The sequence below is a fragment of the Schistocerca cancellata genome, chromosome 7 (assembly GCF_023864275.1).
Source record: "Schistocerca cancellata isolate TAMUIC-IGC-003103 chromosome 7, iqSchCanc2.1, whole genome shotgun sequence".
Taxonomy (NCBI): domain Eukaryota; kingdom Metazoa; phylum Arthropoda; class Insecta; order Orthoptera; family Acrididae; genus Schistocerca; species Schistocerca cancellata.
This window is the reverse complement of record NC_064632.1, coordinates 466,872,010-466,896,381: the sequence shown is the minus strand read 5'-3', so window position 1 is coordinate 466,896,381 and position 24,372 is coordinate 466,872,010. Positions and strand designations below refer to the sequence as shown.

General features: G+C 42.1%; 1 protein-coding gene across 3 annotated transcripts in view; it reads right to left on the bottom strand.

The window, feature by feature from the left end:
* The window catches only part of LOC126092425 (ATP-binding cassette sub-family G member 1-like), a 325,835-nt gene that overhangs the window by 91,208 nt on the left and 210,255 nt on the right, over positions 1-24,372 (bottom strand). The window contains exon 1 of one of the 3 annotated variants that reach the window (XM_049908020.1): positions 22,213-22,299. The exons of the other annotated variants lie outside the window; for them this stretch is intronic. The gene's annotated coding sequence lies outside the window, so the exon portion shown is untranslated. Of the gene's footprint in view, positions 1-22,212; positions 22,300-24,372 lie in introns of those variants that run through there. 3 annotated transcript variants of the gene reach the window in all.

The following is a 24,372-nucleotide window of genomic DNA, read 5'->3' as shown; positions in this document are numbered from 1 at the left end:
CCCGTTCCATAACATATTGTCCTCAACATTATGAGACATTGTGACGAGATTTGGCTTTTAAGCTAGGGCATTTGTGTATTCCGTATGGAACTACTTCCGCGCGCTTCCCTTGTTAGGCTGCGAAATAATGTGGGATCCTTACAAGAGTAGGCTATATCAACAAAGCTTGCAGTCGATTCATTGTAGCACTGTGGCGTCCATTGGATGACAATCTTTCAAAGCTCCTTGATTCACGAGCTTGCGCGAGAAACACCAGGGATACGCATTACTTTCAAGAACATTCCTGTTACAATACTATACAGTAACAAAGCATTTGTAGAGCAGGTAAAACACGTTAACAGAGCTGGTTATTTTAGTGTCTGAGAGTGTATTTGGTATCGAAGAGCGTTAAGCCAAGCCATACAAATGTTCAGAAAGAGACATATCTGAAACCTGCTGTCTGGTAATGAATCTTCCCAGCATTCCGTTAAGTCTATCAGGAAGAAGACCAGACACTTCGAATCACGACGAACATTCAGTAAATATGACTTTCCGGGTAGTTTGACGACTAAGAGGAAAATCTGTTCGTCCTCCACGATTTACATGCGTAAGACAACAATTTGCTGCTTTATTGCCATAGGTTGTATTCGTAATGTGGAGATGACAACATTCGTTGATGGTTTTTTCTTTTTGTTTTTTTTCCTCGTTGTGACAGAGCGCGGTGAGTCAGCTGTTAAGATAACTCAGTCGCATTCATGAAAAGCAGCGTTCAAGCCTTCGTCTGGACATCCAGACTGTTGTTTTCCGTGGTTTCCATAGATCCCTTAAGATGAATGTCTTGAAGGGTCCTTCGGAAAAGACACGTTTGACTTAATTCTCCATTCTTGTCTAGTCGGAGATCCAGGTGCTCTGCTAATGCTGCCATCGTGGATGGGACGTGAAACTCTTCCTTGTTGTGGTCGTTCTTCGAGGGAAACGACAACGTCGGTTGAATGGCAGGTAATACCGTCTGGGAAGCTAAAAATCCATTTCAACTTCCTGGCAGATTAAAACTGTGTGCCGGACCGAGATTCGAACTCGGGACCTTTGCTAGTCCTGCAAGTTACGCAGGAAGGTATGAGACGAGGTACTGGCGGAAGTAAGGCTGTGAGGACGGGGCGCGAGTCGTGCTTGGGTAGCTCAGATGGTAGTGTACTTGCCCGTGAAATGCGAAGGTCCCGAGTTCGAGTCTCGGTCCGGCACACAGTTTTAATCTGCCAGGAAGTTTCATATCAGCGCACACTCTGCTGCAGAGTGAAAATCTCATTCTAAAAATCCATTTGTCTGGCACTGGTTTGTTGAGTTCCCTATTTGAAAAACATTTCTTCTGCCGCAGAGTGTGAGTGTGTGTGTGTGTGTGTGTGTGTGTGTGTGTGTGTGTGTGTGTGTGTGTGTGTGTGTTTGTGTTTTTGCTCTACATTTACATCTACATACGTATTCCACAAGCCAACGTCCGTACAGTGCGTGGCGGAGGGCACCACGTACCATTCCCAACCACTCGAGCCGTGCAAGAGTGGTTCAAATGGCTCTGAGCACTATGCGACTTAACTGCTGAGGTCATCTGTCCCCTAGAACTTTGAACTACTTAAACCTAACTAACCTAAGGACTTCACACACATCCATGCCCGAGGCAGGATTCGAACCTGCGACCGTAGCTGTCGCGCGGCTCCAGACTGTAGCGCCTAGAACCGCTCGGCCACTCCTGCCGGCTGGTTATTGTTAGTCAGGGCCATTCTTTTGTAGAGATTATTAAAAGTCAGATTGCGTTGCGCTAAAAATATTGTGTGTCAGTTTAGTGTTGTTCAGAATAAGTAAAGAGGGTAATGTCTGAGTACGTTCAGACCAAAATTTATCGAATTTTTTTTAGTACCCATGTGGATGACCTCGCACTTTTCTTTGTTTAATGCCAATTGCAACTTTCCGCACCATACAGAAATTCTCTCTAGATCATTTTGTAATTGGAATTGATCGTCTGATGATTTTACTAGACGGTAAATTACAGCGTCATCTGCAAACCATCTAAGGGGGCTACTCAGATTATCACCTAGATCATTCATGTAAATCAGGAACAGCAGAGGACCTATGATACTACCTTGCGGAACGTCAGATATCACTTCTGTTCTGGTCGATGATTTACCGTCTATCACTACTAACTGTGACCTCTCTGAGAGAATATTTGACATGAATGGTCGGATCTTTTAATTGCATTGAGTTAGAAGCTTCATGCTTTTACGCCGGCAAGTGACCGTAAAACTTAATATGTCACATAAATTTCGACTTGATACGTCAAACCGTTCCTGAGAAAAACAGTTTTGAACAAAAGTCATAGACAGACGGACAACAAAACGATCCATTATGGGTACTGTTTCTACCGGTTGAGGCACGGAACTATAAAATGACCATCCGTATCCTTAAAAACTTATGGTGGTGCATGAGCAGAGCGTCCAGAAAAACGTTCACGTGTCGAGTTCTGCCGGTGGTTTTTGAGTGAAGTGTAATCAGGTCTTCCTGTACCTCAGTTATTCATTTCTTCAGATAAAGCCTGATTCAGCCTGTCAGGGTGTCTGAACTCACAGAACATGCACCATTATGCATTAGAAAATCCACGTCAGCACTCTGAAGAGCCGTTTGCGTAGCCTCAAGATTGGTGTTTGGCGCGCAATGTTTGGTGTCTGCATCGTAACACGATCCTTTCACCAAACTGTTAATGCTAACCAGTATGTTCAGAACTTTTGAAGCTGTATGTAGATGAGCTTACAGACGATGAAAGACAAGGAATATTTTCAGTTAGAAGGAGCAACAGAACAGTCTTGGCAACTTTGTCACGAATGCTTGAGATGCTCGGTGAAGGAGCTGACTCAGCAGAGTCTGTGCTATCTCCTAGTCACCTCGATCGCCTGGTCTCTTTCTATGCGATTTTTACGTGTGAGACAAATCGAAGAGTCAAGTGTACTCAAATAATCCTCGCACACTGGAACAGTTACGACAGACCACTGAAAACGCTGTTGCTGCTATCCCTCAGGCAGAGCCGCTGCGCGTGTCTCACACGGAAAACACTGACGGAAGAGGAAAGTGTTGCACAATGACCACTCTCAGTGAATGCTACTAAACTGGTACTCCAGTACTTCTATCCCTACGGGATTTGTTGATTAAAATATCAGCCTTACCCGAGCTTGTTTTCAGCATTTTTGGTACACGAAAAAAAATTCCTAATGATGAAGAATAACGCAGTTGGATTTGTTTAACGTTACTGCAACTGTTAACGTGGAAATCGCAACACAACCTACCCCAGAAGAGGTGCACGTGCAGCTTAATTTGTATATCTGCCACTACGGAAAAAAAGAAACTGAAAAACGAAGAGGAATTCTAATTACTTTTGTTCGTTCGACATATTGCAGAAATACGTTTTGTGCCACACAGATTTTTGGTTTTGTTAATAAATGCATATCAGTAGAACCCTGTGACAATACGGTGCTACACCTCTCACAAGATCTGATTAAAGCAGTATGCTTCCTGTGTCGTCCTCACATCATACACAAAGCGATGAAATTACAGTATCGTGACAATTATGCGACACGTAAAAACCTACACTACTGGTCATTAAAATTGCTACACCACGAAGATGTCGTGCTACAGACGCGAAATTTAACCGACAGGAAGAAGATGCTGTGATATGCAAATGATTAGCTTTTCACAGCATTCACACAAGGTTGGCGCCGGTGGTGACACCTACAACGTGCTGAACACCTACAACGTGCTGACATGAGGAAAGTTTCCAACCGATTTCTCATACACAAACAGCAGTTGACCGTCGTTGCCTGGTGATACGTTGTTGTGATGCCTCGTGTAAGGAGGAGAAATCCGTACCATCACGTTTCCGACTTTGATAAAGGTCGGATTGTACCGTATCGCGATTGCGGTTTATCGTGTCGCGACATTGCTGCTCGCGTTGGTCGAGATCCAATGACTGTTAGCAGAATATCGAATCGGTGGGTTCAGGAGGGTAATATGGAACGCCGGAACGCCGTGCTGGATCCCAACGGCCTCGTATCACTAGCAGTCGAGATGACAGGCTGTAACGGATCGTGCAGCCACGTCTCGATCCCTGAGTCAATAGATGGCGACGTTTGCAGGACAACAACCATCTGCACGAACAGTTCGACGACGTTTGCAGCAGCATGGACTATCAGCTCGGAGACCATGGCTGCGGTTACCCTTGACGCTGCATCACAGACAGGAGCGCCTGCGATGGTGTAACCAACGACGAACCTGGGTGTACCAATGGCAAAACGTCATTTTTTGGGATGAATCCAGGTTCTGTTAACAGCATCATGATGGTCGCATCCGTGTTTGGTGACATCGTGGTGAACGCACATTGGAAGCGTGTATTCGTCATCGCCATACTGGCGTATCACCCGGCGTGATGGTTTGGGGTGCTATTGGTTCCACGTCTCGGTCACCTCTTGTTCGCATTGACGGCGCTTAGAACAGTGGACGTTACATCCCTGCGAAACCCTACATTTCAGCAGGATAATGCACGACCGCATTTTGCAGGTCCTGTACGAGCCTATCTGGATACAGAAAATGTTCGACTGCTGCCCTGGCCAGCACATTCTCCAGATCTCTCTCCAATTGAAAACGTCTGGTCAATGGTTGCCGAGCAACTGGCTCATCACAATACGCCAGTCACTACTCGTGATGAACTGTTGTAACGTCCCCTTAGAAAACTTAATGAATTACTATGCATATAAACCTCTTAAATTATTTGAATTTCAAACAGCTGATCAAAACTGAACGTATTCAGACATTACTCTCTTTACTTATTCTGAACAACACTAAACTGACACACAATATTTTTAGCGCAACGCAATCTGACTTTTAATAATCCCTACAAAAGAATGGCCCTGACTAACAATAACCAGCCGGCCCGAGTGGCCGAGCGGTTCTAGGCGCTTCAGTCTGGAACCGCGCGACCGCTGCGATCGCAGGTTCGAATCCTGCCTCGGGCATGGATGTGTGTGATGTCCTTAGGTTGGTTAGGTTCAAGTAGTTCTAAGTTCTAGGGGACTGATGACATCAGAAGTTAAGTCCCATAGTGCTCAGAGCCATTTTTAACAATAACCTATACCTTTCATGAATCACTTACCTCACAAAAATCTTCATTACTCGAACTACTGCAATACAGCGAGCGCCACTACTGCCAGCTAAATAAGAGATTCTAACTACTGAAGGCACTAACTACTGAAAGGCGTAGTTAGCAAATGAAAGATTTTTATAAAGAACAAACAATGTATTTACCTTAATTTTTAAGGATTAATAGTGTTCAAAAGTCATAAAATATATATATATATATATATATAATGTTCATGAAATCCAGTCTTCCAAATTTACTGTCTCTGATGGACACACGTCCAGATCGTCCCCTCTCAAAATTCCGCCATCTCTCTCCCCACATCCACTACTGCTGGCGGCTCACCTCCAACTGCGCAACGCTACGCGCTTTTAACAGCCAACTGCCCAACGCTACAATAGCGACTATTGCAACAATGCCGACCAGCCTCAGACTGCACATAGCACAGCCAGTGATTTTCATACAGAGCGCTACATGGCGTTACCAACATAAAAACCTAAACAGCCTACTTACACTGTGGTATCGTGTTGAAGCTGCTTGGGCAGCTGTACCTGTACACGCCATCCAAGCTCTGTTTGACTCAACGCCCAGGCGTATCAAGGCCGTTATTACGGCCAGAGGTGGTTGTTGGTTGGTTAGTGGTGTTTAACGTCCCGTCGACAACGAGGTCATTAGAGACGGAGCGCAAGCTCGTGTTAGGGAAGGATGGGGAAGGAAATCGGCCGTGCCCTTTCAAAGGAACCATCCCGGCATTTGCCTGAAACGATTTAGGGAAATCACGGAAAACCTAAATCAGGATGGCTGGAGACGGGATTGAACCGTCGTCCTCCCGAATGCGAGTCCAGTGTAGGTGGTTGTTCTGGCTACTGATTTCTCAGGATCTATGCACCCAAAGTGCGTGAAAATGTAATCACATGTCAGTTGTAGTATAATATATTTGTCCAATGAATACCCGTTTATCATCTGCATTTCTTCTTGGTATAGCAGTTTTAATGGACAGTAGTGTAGTATCCCTGCGGAGGCTATGTTAAAATGTACGTATGCGCCTGAACCCTCTGCACATTTACCCTATAATATGTTTTAGAAGTGGAAAATAAAAAATTATTGTTAGTCAACAGCGGACAGCTGTGCAACTGCCTATACCGCCCTTATAATTTCGGAACACCAACTGAAACTTTCCGCCAGTAGTTTGTTGTGATGAGGCAAGGTATGAGAAAAGTGGCTACCACTTTTCATTGTTCGTGTTCTGGCAGTTGATACCATTCGTGAAAGAACTGTGAAGTTGTTGTTGTTGTGGTCTTCAGTCCTGAGACTGGTTTGATGCAGCTCTCCATGCTACTCTATCCTGTGCAAGCTTCTTCATCTCCCAGTATCTACTGCAACCTACATCCTTCTGAATCTGCTTAGTGTATTCATCTCTTGGTCTCCCTCTACAATTTTTACCCTCCACACTGCCCTCCAATGCTAAATTTGTGATCCCTTGATGCCTCAAAACATGTCCTACCAACCGATCCCTTCTTCTAGTCAAGTTGTGCCACAAACTTCTCTTCTCCCCAATCCTATTCAATACCTCCTCATTATTTGCGTGATCTACCCACCTTATCTTCAGCATTCTTCTGTAGCACCACATTTCGAAAGCTTCTATTCTCTTCTTGTCCAAACTAGTTATCGTCCATGTTTCACTTCCATACATGGCTACACTCCATACAAATACTTTCAGAAACGACTTCCTGGCACTTAAATCTATACTCGATGTTAACAAATTCCTCTTCTTGAGAAATTCTTTCCTTGCCATTGCCAGTCTACATTTTATATCCTCTCTATTTCGACCATCATCGGTTATTTTACTCCCTAAATAGCAAAACTCCTTTACTACTTTAAGTGTCTCATTTCCTAATCTAATTCCCTCAGCATCACCCGGCTTAATTTGACTACATTCCATTATCCTCGTTTTGCTTTTGTTGATGTTCATCTTATATCCTCCTTTCAAGACACTGTCCATTCCGTTCAACTGCTCTTCCAAGTCCTTTGCTGTCTCTGACAGTATTAGACAATGTCATCGGCGAACCTCAAAGTTTTTACTTCTTCTCCATGAATTTTAATACCTACTCCGAATTTTTCTTTTGTTTCCTTTACTGCTTGCTCAATATACAGATTGAATAACATCGGGGAGAGGCTACAACCCTGTCTTACTCCTTTCCCAACCACTGCTACCCTTTCATGCCCCTCGACTCTTATAACTGCCATCTGGTTTCTGTACAAACTGTAAATAGCCTTTCGCTCCCTGTATTTTACCCCTGCCACCTTCAGAATTTGAAAGAGAGTATTCCAGTTAACATTGTCAAAAGCTTTCTATAAGTCTACAAATGCTAGAAACGTTGGTTTGCCTTTTCTTAATCTTTCTTCTAAGATAAGTCGTAAGGTCAGTATTGTCTCACGTGTTCCAACATTTCTACGGAATCCAAACTGATCTTCCCCGAGGTCGGCTTCTACCAGTTTTTCCATTCGTCTGTAAAGAATTCGCGTAAGTATTTTGCAGCTGTGACTTAAACTGATAGTTCGGTAATTTTCACATCTGTCAACACCTGCTTTCTTTGGGATTGGAATTATTATATTCTTCTTGAAGTCTGAGGGTATTTCGCCTGTCTCATACATCGTGCTCACCAGATGGTAGAGTTTTGTCATGACTGGCTCTCCCGAGGCCACCAGTAGTTCAAATGGAATGTTGTCTACTCCGGGGGCCTTGTTTCGACTCAGGTCTTTCAGTGCTCTGTCAAACTCTTCACGCAGTATCTTATCTCCCATTTCGTCTTCATCTACATCCTCTTCCATTTCCATAACCTTGTCCTCAAGTACATCGCCCTTGTATAAACCCTCTATATACTCCTTCCACCTTTCTGCCTTCCCTTCTTTGCTTAGAACTGGGTTTCCATCTGAGCTCTTGATATTCATACAAGTGGTTCTCTTCTCTCCAAAGGTCTCTTTAATTTTCCTGTAGGCAGTATCTATCTTACCCCTAGTGAGACAAGCCTCTACATCCTTACATTTGTCCTCTAGCCATCCCTGCTTAGCCATTTTGCACTTACTGGCGATATCATTTTTGAGACGTTTGTATTCCTTTTTGCCTACTTCATTTACTGCATTTTTATATTTTCTCCTTTCATCAATTAAATTCAATATTTCTTCTGTTACCCAAGGATTTCCATTATATATAAGTCGACCGTTGTGACGAACGGTTCTAGGCGCTTCAGTCCGGAACCGCGCTGCTGCTACAGTCGCAGGTTCGAATCCTGTCTCTGGCATGGTTGTGTGTGTTGTCCATAGGTTTAAGTTAGGTTTAAGTAGTTCTAAGTTCTAGGGGACTAATGACCTCAGATGTTAAGTCCCATAGCGCTTAGAACCATTTGAATTTGCATTATATGTAAATCTGTACCCGGAAATTGACTTTCAGTCATCACGCCTCTTTTTTAAAGCTTCCTGTGATATCACCACTTGCTTTAACACAGTGAGTAATAGCTACTGCTTAGCGTTCCGAAGCATTGACGCACGAATGATAAATTACATAGAGTAGTGTTTTTGTTATCATTGTGAATAGCAAATGACAAAATCGAAGTTCTTTTAATTCAGCACATGCTTGACCCGCAGCGATAACAAAGAAAAGAAATATAGAGCAAGAAATCTACATCATGCTTCTAAATCTAGAGCTTAAGATAAAGTGTCGTAAAACTGAACTAGAGACGAAAGGAAAAGTTTGGCGTCTTGCATGACTGGGATGCCATCAGACGCTGTTCTGGAGGACACTATTGACTATCGGGGATTGTAACGTCGGACGGAAGGGGCCCACAGTACAGCTGTCATTGGTGAAAAGCGATACCATTTACAACCGTCTCCTCGGTAAATGGCAGCCACCGACCACCAGCCCACACGTGTACTACTGCTCACCGCACGTGACAAGGAACACACAGAGATCAGTGAGAGCACACACACACACACACACACACACACACACACACACACACACACACACACACACACACACACACACACACAGTCACGGAATATTTTCGTACATGAAGATGGTACGTATGTCTGAAACTACAGGAAACAATGCGTCCTTCTTGCCATCGGAGCACCGTACAGGGAAGAGGTGGAGGTATCCTCGTGTGAAGGATGTTTACGTTCGATTAAATAGGGACGCTGACACGTCTGCTGTTATCTCCCACAGGCTAACGATAAAGGAATCAATTGACCGATCATTCAGTTTCTCGTCTACGGGACCATGGGTGTCGAACTTTACTTTTCAGCAAGACAATGAACCATCTCATCTCTTCCGAAATATCGTATAATGGTTTGAGGCTATTCCATGCTCCATGGTTATGAGGGAACTTTAGCCCCCACTCCCAAAAATATCTGATAATTTTAAGTGCGAACATTTTAAATTAGGCTTTACCGTGACTGTTATTGACATTAAATGAAACAACAAGTTTACTGTTACCAGTCACTGTTTGTTTATCTCTACGACGCGTTTCAAAGGTTTAAACCTCCATTATCAGGTGGATTTAAATTTGTAAATATGGTGTTTGTGTGTGTGTGTGTGTGTGTGTGTGTGTGTGTGTGTGTTGTGTTGCGATTTTTTGGAGGAACTTGTGGCACTGTCTCCAGTGGTCACAGGTTCCTTTCACAGTCGTAACACATCACATGTATACTGTCATATTTTGTAAACACATGTGACAACTTATTGTATGCAAAATATGACAGTATACATGTGATGTGTTACGACTGTGAAAGGAACCTGTGACCACTGGAGACAGTGCCACAAGTTCCTCCAAAAAATCGTAACACACACACACACACACACACACACACACGCGTCATATTAACAAACGTGACAAATGTAAATGCAGCTGATGATGGAGATTTAAACCTTTGAAACGCGTCGTGGACATAAATAAACAGTTACTGGTAACAGTAAACTTGTTTCATTTAATATCTGGTAACGTGACGTCAAACACCATCGAGTAAGACCTGAGCGCCTTGCACCGAGATCCGGCCAGTTTCTATGAGTTATGAGCATAAACTGATCATTTATGAATCTTGTTGGTTCCCCAACGTCTTTACTGTCTCATTGAGTCGGTGTCACAACGCATCGCCATGTCATTAGGGGGTACTGCGTGCTACACTGTATCGGGCATGTCTCCCTAATTTTACTGCCCATCAGTACACAGAATATGGTACGTGTGGGTACCTGAAGAACTGCTGTTCAGATATATCCAACGAGAGTGCGAGTACAGATCAGCTACGTTGGCTACGGGACGAGTGCAACGAGTAGCGGAAAGATGACATGCCAAAAATGTTCAATGACGACGTGTCAGCACGCAGAGAAGATTTCTCATGGCAATATGGAGACGAGTGTGATTATTTTGATATATGGCTTCCGAGTATTGCCGAGAGGATGGTATCACATGGGGCTGGATACATCCTTGATGTGTTATGTTAGTTTAAATTACCAAAAATTTGGAACTTTCGGAAATAATGTAATGTAAATGAGGAATCTGTCATCCTGTGTTCGTGCTTCAATGTTGTTTACATTGTTCGCCCATTTCTGTTCAGTCCTTGCCTTTACACAAGCATCATATTTTGGCGTTCACGGAGTATACTGATTTATCTTTGTAACATGTTACAACAATCGACAACAATACACAATACTCAATATTCACCGCGCCTCCGTAGCATTTTCTCTGCCCGTCCAACAAAGTCAATCAGAGGCAAGCGTTGCTTTTCCTGTATATTTATGAGAGCTTGTTGAAAAGTAATGTCTCAGAGTTCTTTACTTTAAAATTATCTAGACTATTTTTAAATAAAACAAACGTTATTAACAGTTTTCATCATTATTCTTCATGTATGCATATTTATTTCTCAGACGATGAACATTTTCTCCCAATGAGAGACCAGTTTGTTGATACCATAACTGCAGAACGTTTGACTTTACTGACGGAGCCACACCCTCACCTCTGCTTACACTGCTTCATCAGTATCAAAGTGAAGTCCTCGAAGCTGTTTTTCGGTTTTGCAAGGGGATGAAAATCGGATGGGGGATGATCGATAACAGTGAACCCAAGGCGTGGGATTGTTGCAGATGTCGCAGCGCTCGTTTGTGATCTGGCATTGCCGTGCTGAAGGAGAGGGTGCGGACGAACGTTTTCTACGGTTAGAAACTCGATTACAGCACGCTGTTTCTCACGCACTGACATAGTTAAGTGACACGCCGCCATGTTACACGCTGCAATTCGGAGCTCTCTAGGAACGGAGGGGTGCAAATGTGTAGTCACGTAGAAAAAAGATGCAGACTGTTACTAACGTTTCTTGTATTTAAAAATCTTTAAGGACTTTCACACAATAAATTCAGAGGCACTACTTTTCAGCACAGCACTCTCTCCTATTATTATTTGCGTGCTTCGCGTATTATTTTACAAAATTCACGTGCTGGTGCAAGAAACATTTGTAGACATTCTGATCAGCTGTGGTCGCGCTGCGCTTATCAGCGAGTGCCGTAAACGACGCAAAGTCTGACGCCGAGAGTGACGCCATGTTTGGCCTCGGATGAAAGATTGCTCGCGCGTCATTACCGAACTGTTGTCGCCACCACTGCGGCCGTCAGGATGACCACAACGACGTAAAAGTTTGTAGGACACGTATCCCAGTGCTGAATATTAGAAACGACCACATGAATGTACGCCTTTTCCACTGCGCAAAAATCTTTAACTGAAGGATCTTATAAGTTAATTAGCTCCCAATAACTGTAACATTCCAACGCAAGATTTATGGCAACTTTTAGTACTGTCCAAGTAGCCACTGAGAGAGCAGCATAAGTGGAAGGCATTGTATCACACCATGATATCAATATAGAGACGAAAGGCGCAGTGTATTTGTAAAAAACGGCCGTCGCAATGACAAAAATAAAGGCAAAAAAATCTGCATAATAATAAAAATAAATTTGTGCCACATGCTATATAGTGGAAGGGAGAACACAAAGTAATGTGAGACGTACATAACCTGAGATCACAGCAAGTCTTTAAATTTTATGACGTAGGACGTTTTTATCATTTAGAGGCGACCATTATTTCCATTCTTTTTAAAATATTTTTTCCTTATCAGACACACATTTCTGTTTTTAAATTACCGATTACGGCTGTCTCACACGCTCACCTTCATATCTTAAAATTAAAAATTCTATATGATTTGACATAAGTAATATATAATGCTTTCAGTATTACAAAACAATGAGATGACAGAACTGTCACATTGTGTTGTACAGGAGGACCATACGTTGTCACTGACTTAAAAGGCACTCTGCCAGGCTTTTTATAGTATAACGGTAATAAAAGACAAAAATAAGAAATGTAAAACAACAGATCAAAAATGTCTTTAATCAGTTGCTGTACAACTACTTTTTAAATAAATATAGCAAAAATTAATAAAATATTGACGGAGTGCTGGCTAAGATCAAATGGAGGGCACTTCTTCTTCAACTAATGATTTTCTTACATTGTAGTCAGTCGAGTCTTTCAGGCGTCAAGCATAAATCTATGGTTGACAATAAAAATTATTTCAGTTCTTCTGGTAACTGTTTGAAGTGTTAGGCTTAGTTCCTTCTCATAACTTAAAAAAAATGGTTCAAATGGCTCTGAGCACTATGGGACTTAACATCTGAGGTCATCAGTCCCCTACAACTTAGAACTAATTAAATCTAACTAACCTAAGGACATCACACACATCCATGCCCGAGGTAGGATTCGAACCTGCGACCGTCGCGGTCGCGCGGTTCCAGACTGGAACGCCTGGAACCGCTCGGCCATTCCTGCCGGCTCATAACAACATTTTCATTGTGTTCATCAGCTCACAAACTATCATCTTTTAACCTAACCTAGACCTAGGGCTTCGCTACAGATCAGCCTGTCACCGAATCCAATAAACAGCTTCTTGTCATATGACGTTCGTTAGCTTCACCAACTTACAAGTGTCACCTTTCAACCTAACCGACACCTCATGCTGCGCTGCAAACCAATCTGTCATCAATTTTTCCGTTCCATGCGTGTAGAAAAAAACTGTCGAAGCTGTGTTGAGGAAAATTTAAGCAATCCTTGAATAACTTGCTAAGAACATCAGACGGTTTAAACTGTAACTCTCGAAGCACATCGTCTCGTTTCTCGCCTCTCATTGACTATCTTACAGCCTGACTACACGAAACTATGTGTCATAGAGGAAAAGGGCCCTGTCTGGCACTGCACCTGATCTAAATTTTAACCTTTGAAATGATACCTACTCTCATTCTACAAGTCTTCAAGTGTGTAACGGGAATTTGTACATAACCAGAATAGATATTGATCTATCATTGAATCATATGGGAAATCCAAACCTGCCTCCACCATGGACAAAGTTGCTATTTCGCCTGACTGGATGTTAGCAAACAACTCAGTTGCTTGGTTGTGTGACTGAATCTTGGTCTTCCCATTACTCTCGAACTAACATCGTAACATTCATCCTGTCTGTCGGTACACTATCTAGATCGATAAGCTTCCCACCGTAAATTACCACGGTTTATTTGGTGGCGCTCAGGCACAACACTGACGGGTACATCCGCTGAGGGCGTGATAACACATCTCGGTACCCGGAAGTAGGCCAGACATCCAGGCTTATCTTGTGTGATAACATGAGTCTCCCAGTGAGATTAACTAAGCCGACATCAAGGTCACTACATGTGAAGAATCCCAAACTGAAATCGGCGTCATTTTCTTATGAAGGTGAAACAATTATAAGAATTTTTCTAAATATTACTACCGATGACAGATGACTTAATGTAGGTAACATGAGGGCTATTCGAAAAGTAAGGCCGATCGGTCGCGAAATAGAAACCACTGTTGAAAATCAAAAATGTTTTATTTTCAGCAGTTAGCTACACTGTTCAGCTACTTCTCAACATAGTCGCCGCTCTGATACCCGTCGTAGTATTGTACCAACTTTCCAATACCTTCGTCATAGGAGGCACCCGCCTGTGCTTTCTGCCAATCTTCTAGCTTCATCTATAGTTTGTTGCCTAAGCAAAATGTTGTCTTCATAGGCAGCGGCTCAAGTGAGCAGAGATGAAACATAGGTGGTGCCAATTACGAGCTGTGTTGTGAGCGATCAAACACTTCCTTCGGAAACGCTGCAGGAGCATCTTCACTGCCCCTGCAGAGTGTGGCCGAGAGTTATTGTCATGAAGTAGGAAACGTATGAAAGCTATGTTATGTGAGTTGCGTGACATCAGGCGAAATCTCTCACCAGACCCTCATACTTGGCATGAGTCGAAGTGACGCGATCAACAGGCATATTAGATACAGTGCCCAAGACATCTGTGCAAAACTTAATGGGAATTTCACTGTGGTTTCCTCTTCGCATCCGATTGGGCCTTACTTTCCGGATAGCCCTCATATACTGAATAAATGCTTAGATTTTTACGATAAACTGAATTAAGCTGTTTGCCTAAAAATAATGTACCCTCGAAAACTACCTTCTACACACAACGAACGAAATAGCTCCTATACCGAGTCTTTTGAGGTAATTCCCCCAAACACAGTTGCACCTCGAAGCTTATGGGTCACTAGTGGCTGAATTTCTTTTTACTCTATATTACCCTCATTACACCCTTACCTTCATCTGTACTTGCATTTCGTAAGTAATTATACGATGTGTGACGGAGCGTACGGGCTGTCGGTACAAACAAGTGAAAGATCGTCTACACTAGGCATTATTCCCGCAATGTAAACTGGTCGCTAAGCTTGCTGTCATGGGGAACTGTTAAATTTGAACATCAATAAATTTAGAAGATCGTGATTTCTTAGACGCTTACATTTCCTCAAATTTCCACAGCAAGGAAGAAAGTTTGTAGGGAGTACACTCTGGAAAAGAATTCAATTTTAGTAACAGCCCTGAGGTTGTGGAGATACTGTCAGAGAGCCTGCGAGAAGTTTATGAAAAGTCTGGAGAAGCCTGTTAATTTTTTATTCATCCGAGAGGCATTTTCGATAATGCAATAAGTAAGAGTATTGCGTATGAAAGCCACATATCTGGGCTCCAAGACGTGATCTGATCTATAGTTTTAACTAGAGTGACAATCAACAACAAAATTCCGTAAAAGTCTAAAATCCTTTATGCAGTCTTCTAAAGGATAGAATGAATAGTAAAAATAGTCTTAATAATTACAATATTATCTGCTTACCAAATACAGATGCTCTTTACAGGATGATCATAAAAGATATTATTACATATAAACGTGTGTGTGTGTGTGTGTGTGTGTGTGTGTGTGTGTGTGTGTGTGTGTGTGTGTGTGTAGTGTGTAGTCGCACCATTAGATCTATTGTAAACACGCAAATAAAGTCACAGAAGCACTTGAAAAGATAGATCTCAAACTTGTTATGCAATTGTTTACATAGCTCAAGAGATGAATGAGAAACACCCAGTAGTTAATAATGAAAATGATGACATACTCTTTGTAATGCTAGATAGTGTCTATAAAGCCACTCTAAGTATGAACACAGGAAAGACTCCCTAAAATGACTCTGTTCCGATAAAAAGACACTAAAACTGAACGGAAAGTATAACAAAAATAACATACGCAGTTATTTACAGGGTATCAGATCAGTTGCTTAAAACTACAACAGTTTTGTCACTATTGTACATCACAAAAAGAAAGTACACGAGAGATAAAAAACTGTAAACCTCTCGGCCTTCCGATACTGTACTATGCGTACGATACTGCAGTGCCTGTGCTGTTAATAAGACCGAAGGAACATCACATCGTTCTTCTTAATAAGATAGGCACTGCAGTATAGTATTTATCAGTCGATACAAAGCAGCGATTTTCAATTAAAATCTTCTCCCCTGTACATAAATTATATAATGTGTGTCCGACTACAGGTTGTGACGCACGAACGGCAACGTATAGAGGTGCAGGTCTAGCCGTGGGTCATACACGGATAGCCAAAGTGATTAAGGTGACCGCTCTGTGCGATAGTTCTCGCACTCATCTGTCCTTGCCATGAAATGAGATCAGCGATAAACTTGACATCAAAACTGGGGACCGCCAAGTAGGCGAAATGAAGAAATTTGCTACCATGGATGAAGAACAAGGCAACTATATATAAAGAGGACTAGCACATGCAAAATAAGTCTATTAACACCTTTCACTGAGAGTAATTTGACGAAGAGGTTTATGAGAATATTGAGCTCAACGTTGTATCAAAGTGAATTATGGACTATACGAAAGCTGGAAAAGAAGAGACGCGGTGTGGTGTCACCGCCGGACACCACACTTGTTAGGTGGTAGCCTTTAAATCGGCCGCGGTTCGTTAGTATACGTCGGACCCGCGTGTCGCCACTATCACTGATTGCAGACCGAGCGCCGCCACACGGCAGGTCTAGTCTAGAGAGACTCCCTAGAACTCGCCCCAGTTGTATCGCCGACTTTGCTAGCAATGGTTCACTGTCTACATACGCTCTCATTTGCGGAGACGACAGTTTAGCATAGCGTTCAGCTACGTCAACTGCTACGACCTAGCAAGGCGCCCTATTCAAGAATGTATTATGAATAGATAATATTGTGAATCATGTACCGTCAAGAGCGACGTTCATCATTAATGGATTAAAGTTAAGTATCAAACTAATTACGTCCGCTTTCTGAATTCTAATCCCTTGTCAGTATAGTTCTTCCCTCCTCACGCCAGCCTGCGTGAGCTAAAACGCGTGCATTTCGGCCTCTAGTAGTAACACGGTGTTGGCTCTTCTGCCAACACAACACGCGGAGCGTTTGAGACTTGTTGTTTTATTGTAATGATGAAAATTGTTTGGACTGATAAGAAATGAAAAGGTTGTCAGCAGAATCGTCAAGGATTGGAACCTCTGGAAGACGTTGTCAAGAAGAAGGAACAGCAAATAGGAGCTGTGTTAAGACATCAGAGGAATAACTTATATGATACAGGGTAAAAAATATAGGAGAAGACAAGGATTGAAATATATCTAACAAAGAAACTGCGCAAAAGAAATAAAGAATAAAATTTTCGAAACCCCATTGTCTCCCAGTGGGACACGTAAGCTTTGAAATTTGTGGTAAGTTCCTGTGGGACCAAACCGCTCAGGTCATCGGTCCTTAGGCTTATACACTACTTAATCTAACATGTCCGAGGGAGGACTCGAACCTCCGACGGGGGGAAGGGGGGGGGGGGGGACCGCGCGACAAGGCGCCTTACACCGCACGACTACCTCCCGCGGCACATAAGTTTGATATTTCTCTTAAAGGTGCCTACGCTCTTCCTCTGTCATGGTGCAAAAGCGTGGCGCCCTGCAACGTTACCCTCGGGCTCGACTACGTTTCAAAAAGCGAGATGTCGCCACATGCGAAAAAAACCACCAGAGCTCAAAAGTGGATTAATGATGTTTGACACCAAAATTCAACGCAGTTCTGCCAAACGTCGTCGTGGACGATTCATGTGAAGGGAAGGTCTTCATAGCCCCTCTTACCCATAAAAGACCTCAGGGTATGGCATAAAGGTCGTCAATGAAATCTCCCCTATCTTTGGGACGTTGATTACCCCACATTTCGCGGCCGATAACGACAGTTTGCTTTGCGATGATCAAGAGGAAGATATTTTTCATAATCTTTGATACTGCTGACATCTTCCTGGTGCTTCAACCCTTCTTGAAGATATCATGAGCTAGCAACCCCATTGAATGTGATCTCATTCCTCTGGTGTGCAGTGCGACCGCAATTTTTGCTCTGGTGTTCAGAGTGGAACCACTGGCACCGTTCAAAACCATTCGACGAATACTGAACGTGATACTGAGGGCTGTTATGCTTTTTCAATGATCCAGTGTTACGCCGTCCTCTGGCGTGATCCCAGAGGGCTCTGACATTGATACATGCATGAATAAAACAGCAAAGAGTCCCTCTAAGGCCCCCCATTTCGTCAGTAACGTCGTTTGCAGCCTCCCACAGTTATTGAGAGTTTTAAAAATGTGTCTTTACAAAGAAAACCTCCGAAACAGTGCTAGGCGCCTGCGGGAAGACAACTGGCACTGGTGGTGTATCAAGTGGTTGCCTACCAGCATGTGTGTAGCACTATTCCGAAAGTTTTCTCTGCAAAGGCACAGTTTTAAAGTTCTCAATAAACAGGGGTGGGTGCCATTGAGATTACTGCCGATTTGGGGGGCCTTAAAGGAACCCTTTGCTGTTTTATTCACGATTGTGGCAATGTCGCACCCTCTGTGACCATGCACAGGAGGGCATGACACAAGAACAATGAAAAATCAGAAGGTCCCTTTGCTGCTTCGGATCACGTCCGAGTTTCTTCGAGTATTTTGAACGATTTCTAGTGGTTCCACCCTTTACACTATAGCAAAAATAGCGGTAACATTGCTCAACAAAGGGATGAGATCACGTTCAGTGGGGTTCCTAGCCCACAACATCCATCGAGAAGGTTTGAAAGAAAGGAAAACATCAGCAGTATCAAAGATGGTCAAGAACGTCTTCATGTTGCTCATCACACTGCAAACTGTCGTTTTCGACCGCAAAATGCTGGGGATCAACGCCCCACGGAAAGGGGTGGTTTCACTGACGCCCTTTAAGCCGCCCCCCGGAGGCCTTTTTGTGTCGGTTCTGAGTGGCGCTGCATCTGAAACATTTTTTTCCTCGGCCACTCATAAGAAAACTTCTTGATTTCAACTCTGGGGTGCACGGTTCTGATCTCCACGCAAACGCGTCAAATGAAGGGATAAAATGTTGTAAGGCGGGCTGTGACGACCTCCCCAGCATGTGACACGTTCACGGCAACGTTGGGCAGAATGGTGGTGATTTGATGCCAATGGGACATCACGAATATATTTTATACGTCACATGAACTTCTGATCTCCGGCCTTTCTTTCGCATGTGTCAACGCCTTCCTTTTGGACAAGCCCAAGGGTGACGTCGCAGGGTCCACTCTTTTACACCATTACAGAGGAAGGCCGCAGGTACTTTTGAGCCAAATTTTAATCTTGTGCGTCGCAATGGGAGACAATTACGGGGTTTTGAAACTGTTACCCTTTAATTCTGTCGCGCTGAGTAATTGTGGACATTAAGTGGTAGTGCTACACCGGCGCGAATAGGCTGCACAGGAGAGGAATGCATGGCGGGTCGCAACAAACCAGTCAGAAGACGGAGGACCAGAAGAAACGAAATTACGGAGCAGAGGAGAGAGAAGAAGGTATACGTGTTAATAGAACATTCGTTTTATGGGTGACGTTGTACTGTTTGCAAATAAAGTTCACAACGAACGGAAGAAATTCAGAGAACAATTTAGAAAGTAGGTTTGAAAGTCTATTATGATGAGATTAAGGCAACGTATAATCACTTAAACAAATTATGAACTATATCACAGGAAGAGCTCATTTATTTTGTAGATGGGGAAAGTGAAGAAAAGAACTGGAGGGATAATAAAGAAATATGGAGAAGGGTAAAAATGGGGTTGAGTGTTTTTGATAAGTAAATAAGGTTTTACAAACTAAGCGTCTGGTAGATCTGAAAAGAAAAGTTTACAATAGGAATGCATAACCAGTTTTGCTTTACGAGAATGAGACGTCGACTTATAACCAATTTTGCCTTACAGCAATTAGACGTCGACTTTTAACACGAAAACTATTAAGAAACTGAGGAATTTTCAGTAAGCAAGGGGGATATGAAAGTTGGGAATTACTAGGGAAGACAGGGAAACAGATAGATCAAACGGCTAACTGGAGTGAAAGACGTAATGGTGACTGTAATGGAAATGAAATGGAGGTGGATGCGACATGCAACCAGGTGAATGCATGATGGATAAACTAAGGAACCATTTACTGGTTTCCATGAGGTAAGAAATGGCCAAGACGAAGATCTAATTGTAGTAGGACAAATGACATCAGAAAACTTGTATGATAATAGGTGTATTTTTATAAAAATTATACATGTTGTATGAAACTGATTAAGGTCAGAGACTGTATTAAAAATTGGTTAGATAATTTTTACTGTTCCTGTCACTTTTTATCAATATTGATGAGCAAGATGCATTTCGGCTGCATGTTGCCATTATTAGGTGCATTACAGTTATATGCACATTCATCCTATGTGTGACGACCATTATTTGCTAGGTGAGCCAGTGAGGGTAAGTAGCGAAATGTAGTTCTGTATAGAAAGATTCATTTATTTTAGTTGTATGTTTAAAACAGTTCATTAATGTTATTAGCATTTCTGCTGGAAATTTATTTGTTTGGCGCACAGAGGAGAGCAGTAAACACAGTCTCTTCAGTTAAAATTTTCACATACATATGTTGACTCTTAACTGCTAAGATAAACTTATTGCAAGTGCTAAGCTACTACAATTAATGTAAATACAGTCATTTTATACACAATGATTCAGCTGCCCCTACCGCTGTTGTTTTATGCAACCCACAATGTTAAGCTGGCGTTCATAAACCACACGCGACGTTTTCCTATTCTCTCGTTCGCTACGCGCAGCCTATAAGTCCAACAGAAAAAAATGAGCAGGACGTTTCTGGAAAACTTAATGTAGCTAAATTTTGTACTGGAACACGTCTTTGTTGAAGACCGCTGTTTTCGAATTGTTCAAGAAAAACGTACAAAAGTGACGTTCAAACGCAGTTCAACCCATCACTCGTCCTCCACGAGTCAGCATTTCTAGTATGTCTAGTATGTTGTTCGTGGCCCTCCCTGCTACCACTGTACAAAAATTTCTGGCTAAACGAACTGTCCCCAATATTCGATCTCTTCTGCTCTAAATTGGTTCTGCTATTACGTCACCCACATAGACGGTTGTTCCGTTAACAGTATTAATTTCAACCGGCCTGTGAGAGCAATGAACGAAAAACGCCTTTCGTAAACGGTACGCTAAAATTAATTAGGCAGACAATTCGATACGAACTTAACCCTTTCAAGCACAATAGTTTCGTAGTCAGAAAGACTGATGAACACAAAGAAGTAATTGTTTATTTTATGCTGTCAAAATTCACAAAACTGTTTGGTAAGATTTATTCAAACTGTTTTACGATTCGTAAGTGCTCGAGTAAGACGGTAGCGTAAGAAAGTCAGTCAGTGAAGAGCAAAAAAGGTCGAATGTGGGTAATAATTCGAGTAGCCGCAAGTATTTGTTGTACAGTGGAAGGAGCGAATTCCATGAACAACATACTAGAAAGTCTGAGCGATGGGGCTGAATGTGGCGTTTGAAGATCACTTTTGTATGTTTTTCTTGAATAATTCGAAAACAACGGGCTCTAGGGAAAACGTATCCTGCGCTGAATGTGGTACAGGGATGCGTTAGAAGATCACTTTTGTACGTTTCTCTTGAACAATTCAAGAACTACGGCCTCTAGGGAAAAACATTTCCCAGACCAAAATCTAATTATATTAAATTTCCTACAAAATGGCCGTGTTCATTTCTTCTGTAGGACTTATAGTTTGGGCGTAGCAAGCGAGAGGATATGAAAATCTCGCGTGTGGTTTACGGATGCCAGATATAACTTTCCGGATTACATAAAATGACAGCGGTAGAGGCAGCTGAATTAGTCTCTGTAAGCATATTTACATAATGGCACAAATTAAATTGTCTGATTAGTTAGTATTTCTTGCTTGTTCAGTAATGTTTAGAAATTTTTCCAGTTAATGCTTTATACTAATAAAACAAGCATTCCACACTAGAGAAATTTTTGAAGAAATTTACATTGCTTCTTTCTAGCTTACAATTTAAACATCTGATAGTATGTAGTGAGCCAGGAATGAAAACCGTGCCACGAGCGAAAATTTTTAGTTCTTCGTGGCCTCACTGGCATACACAGCAATTAATTCTCATTGCACTTCAAATTAATACACATGTAACTGTAATGCACCTGATGAAGGCAGCATATGCTAAAGAAACACCGAGCTGTTAAATATAAGTAAAAAGTACCGGAAGCAGTAAAAATTGTTTCATAACATGGGTACGTATTATCGAACATCGTAATACCGTATGCGGTGAAGTCTAGAGAACGCCTTTATCCATCAGTGTATGTTATAAGGGTACTCATGATGATGAAACTAGTGCCATGTCGGTAGCCCAAATGCACCGTCACACTGCATGTTCACCAAATAACAGGCACGGTACTCATCATCCTCTGCTGCCTCTTGCAGGCAGTCGTGCCCTACATAGTCTTCTGCAGCTGTCCTTGTAGCTTTATCTTAACGGCGGAATTAGGGGGGTTTTGGCACACACGTGTTTATCGACGAGAGATACCGGGCCCACTGATTTCGACAGCTACCAGAGCGTTTCTGCATTATTCGACCAGTGGAACAGCGTAGTACGCAAATTCTCGAGCTCATCATGAGCATATTATTGTCTTTCTCTACACAATGTCTCTGAGAAGAATATCACGCTGCTGTCCCAAACAAGTTGAAAAGTGAATTAATGGAACGCAACAGAACGATTTGCGATCTTTGCTCAGTAAACGGAACATGCTAAAAATCAAACTACAAAAACTACCGAGATTAAAGTTCTTCGCTGTTCATTCGAAATAACAATTAACGACTCAAAAAGAACTCAAAAAACTGAAAAGCTGATTTCAAGAAAAACAGGTATTATTTACCGAAAAGTTCATTAAGTCTTACAATAACAAGATTCTTCGGTACAAGTCTTTCCATTAATGAGCTACTTCTGCTCACAGAAACGAAGAAACTGGTTTACCAGGACGCAGCATCCTCTCAACATATTTTATTTAAAAATTGTGGTCGGTTTCACGCTCATACAAGGGAATTTTCGAGTGACATCAGTACGTGTTCAACCATGTGAACAAGGTAATGTTAGAAATGGATATTTAAGATATCCTCATGTCTTTTCAGGAAACAATACTGACGTCGCCTAAATCTCTGGAAGTCAGAAGCAGGGTTTACAGGCCGTTTCATTCTCTCAGATACTAGTACAACGTCTTAACTAGTTCACAGTATCGCTCTATATACTAGCACATTGCTTGTCAAACTTTTAGTGGATGCAAGTGCCACCAAACTGTTATTTTTCTTGCACGTTTTAATCGTTTAATGCGACCTGGAAAATAAAACTGAAAACTGCTGAACATGATATACGTCGTTACGCTCCCGACATCACATTATTTAACCTATTTCTCTCAGCCAAATGAACTTAACAAAGAAACACGTTAAAGATAACAAATATATGTGTACCCTCAACACTTCATGCATCAACGAAAGAAATTACGGAAAACACCCAGTGTGGTCAATGAGAACGTTCCTTTGTTTCGTCTTGGTAAATGAGTCACATTTTGCACACACACTATCTAACATGTCGTGTCCATCATCTACACAAAAAGTTTCGCTCGTTTTCTGGAGATTCCAGACATTAGTAATTTAAACGTAAAGTGACCCTTGTTTTTCGTAACTACAGGTCGTAACTGGCTCTTCTTGTATTCTCACAGATTCATCTTGTGAATATGCTTACAAGTGGTCAGTATTTTTATTGTAGAGTAACAATGCAACATCCAATTTTCCTATAAATTACTGATTCGTACAGAAGCAACTGTTCTGGTGCAATAAATTCCAATAAGTAGTCAACATAATACTTAATCCAACAGAAATCTTCAGAAGACAGCTGGCAACTTAACACGCAAATACTTTCTCTAGAACATTTTTTTCTATTGATAGAATAACGTACAGCAGATAACAACATGTGTGGGAGATATATAAATAACTCACAGTGCCTAACTCATATAATTACAAATAAACAGAATTATCCACAAAAATAATTTAATTTTTGATACTGACTGCACGTAAATAGACAAACCTATTCGAGGTTGGGGTTTTCAGGGTTTTCAGTCCAAACACTAGTTTGATGTCACTCTCCACAATAATCTGTCCTCGGCAAATCTCTTCATCTGTGGCATAACTACACTCCTGGAAATTGAAATAAGAACACCGTGAATTCATTGTCCCAGGAAGGGGAAACTTTATTGACACATTCCTGGGGTCAGATACATCACATGATCACACTGACAGAACCACAGGCACATAGACACAGGCAACAGAGCATGCACAATGTCGGCACTAGTACAGTGTATATCCACCTTTCGCAGCAATGCAGGCTGCTATTCTCCCATGGAGACGATCGTAGAGATGCTGGATG